General features: G+C 49.8%; 1 pseudogene; it reads right to left on the bottom strand.

Moving 5' to 3' along the window:
• Nucleotides 1-744: 744 nt before the first annotated feature.
• LOC105718005 (large ribosomal subunit protein eL19-like) lies at nt 745-1410 on the bottom strand (annotated as a pseudogene).
• Nucleotides 1411-2475: the final 1065 nt, after the last annotated feature.

Genomic DNA, 2475 nt, shown 5'->3' with positions numbered 1-2475 from the left:
CAGCACATCTCTGCTCACTGGGGCTTCTGAGAGTACAGGGCACTGGGGAAGCTTGGGGGAGCTTAGGAAGCCTCTTGTCTTCCTCAGAGTACAGGGCACTGCGGGAGCTTGCGTATTCACTCCTCAGCCCCCATCCGTTGCTGATGAGAGCTGCTTCTGATGGTGTTACCTACCCAGCAATCCAGCCAGTTCTAGAATGGGGACAAGCACATTCCAGCCACAGAATGCCATCAGCGGGGAGCGTTAGTTGCTTGCAGTAGCAAACTGTGAGCATAGGAAGCAATGAGGAGAGCTGAGGGACTATAGCCAGGGCCCTGACAGTATCTGCTTTGGTCTGAACTGCCCATGGGCCATATCAAATAAAATGTCCCTTGCCTGTGTGCCCAGGTCTTAGCATTATTTTTTCTAGGACCTTTTCTAAGATGTGACACACACATCACTGCCTTCTAGAGAACCTTCAGAATATTCCCCATGCCTTTCTCAATTACTCAGAGTTCCTGAGCCCACCCAAAGGCAGTAGAGCCAAGAGGTGGATCCTCTGGCTCCAGGACCTGCTTAGTCCATCAAATAATATCTGCTGAAGACACACAGCCCTCTGAGGCTGACCAAAACTCCCATGGCCTCCCTGAATAGGGGAAGAGTTAGAAATTATATGGCATTTATTCATTTTTTAAGGCTTGTTTTATGTTAATGGCTGATCTATGTAATCAGGGAGGCCAGTATGTACAGACAGAGGGGGAGCTTTTATTTCTTGGTCTCTTCCTCCTTAGACAAAGTCTTGATAATCTCCTTCTTGGCCCATAGGCCTCTTCACGGTGCTTGTGCGCTTCCTTCATCTTAGACCTGCAGGCCTCAGCCTGGTCAGCCAGGAGCTTCTTGCGGGCCTTGCCTGCCTTCAGCTTGTGGATGTGTTCCATGAGAATCCTCGCGTTTTTGAACACACTCCCCTTACCTTCAGGTACAGGCTGTGATACGTGTGGCAATCAATCTTCTTAGGTTTGCGGGATCTTCTGAGCAGCTGGCACAGAATCCTTATTCTCCTCATCCATGTGACCTTCTCTGGCATTTGGGCATTGCCTGTGCCCTTTCACTTACTTATGCCCATGTGCCTGCCCTTCCAGTGGGCCAAGGTGTTTTTCTGGCATCGAGCCGGGATTGGACAGTCACAGGCTTGCGGATGATCAGCCCATCTTTGATCAACTTCCGGATCTGCTGATGGGAGTTGGCATTGGTGATTTCATTGGTCTCATTGGGGTCCGACCAGATCTTCTCCTTGCCACAGCAGAGGACACTAAAGGTGAGCCTATTCTGAAGCCTGAGGATACTCACGGCTGTGGCTGCAGCAGCAAAAGGTAAGAGCCAGGATGAAAGCAAGGGACAAGTTGGCCATTGGGACACTACTCTTCCCATGGGAAGGAGCCACAGAAACAAGGACTCTTCCTCAGAGATGTGCCCAACACTTGAGATGGACAGCCCACCGATGCCCCAGAATGTTCTGTTGCCCCCACATTCAGTGGCCCCAGAGCGCTGCTTTCATCTGTAGTTTCCAAGTCAGTCTCTTCCCTGACACCACCCGCCATTTCGTATGATCTACCCTTCCCAAACCCTCCAACCTGGCACTTCTGTTCTGCTCACACGGTGACTATGAACAGCAACAGCAAAGGGAAGAGATAGCTCTGATGATGAACTCAGTTTGCTTTAGTTTTACACAAGGTTTTCAGTCAAAAAGCCGTATATTTGGGTCACACACACTTTTGCTATGAATCAGTAAAGTAACCAGGGATTGTGGATGTTTGTGTGAGGGGTTGGGGAGCTGGCCCTTCTGTGCCTATCCAGCCTGTTTCCTGCAGGGAGCGTCCCTGACTTCTCTTTGGGCCTCCACCCCTTCCTCTCTCTCTGGCCATAGCTTAAGGGGAACTCCCGACCCAGGCAAAGCCAACCAGCACCTTCCTTTCCCTGTCCTAGGGTGCCCTTAGTGATGGTGGTGGAGATAGATTAAGGCTGGTCCAACCAAAATGGATCTCAGTAATTTTACTGGGTATTCCAGGACAAAGACACTTACTCTCTTTTGCTGGACTTGGGGCTGTCAGCATACAGGGATGGAGAATGGAGCCCTTTAAAGAAAGTGAGGCCAAGGGATGAGCCCTGTGACATCATCTGAACCCTGAACCAAGCCCAGATTAAGCCAGATGTAACCTCTGGACTTCCAGCTTAAAAATAAGCATAAATTATCTTTGGACTTAAGACACTTAAGATACTTTGGTTTTTCTATCACTCATACTTTCAAAAAGAGTCCCAATCAGTGGATCTTGCCGTAGGCATTTCCCTGGCTTTCTGGAGGATTTCCCATTGTCTTCTGAGATGACAGATGCTTCTCAGTGATCAGCTTTGATGGTGGCAGGTGGAGACATCTGTGCAGTGGCTGGGTGTAGTGAACCCTACCTCTGCCCAGCTTCCTAGACCTTTGCTCTCACC

This window comes from Aotus nancymaae, unplaced genomic scaffold, assembly GCF_030222135.1.
Source record: "Aotus nancymaae isolate 86718 unplaced genomic scaffold, 86718_ANA_hifiasm-v0.15.2.pri h1tg000010l, whole genome shotgun sequence".
Lineage (NCBI taxonomy): Eukaryota > Metazoa > Chordata > Mammalia > Primates > Aotidae > Aotus > Aotus nancymaae.
Note: the sequence above shows the minus strand (reverse complement) of the source record. Positions and strands in the feature narration are given on the sequence as shown.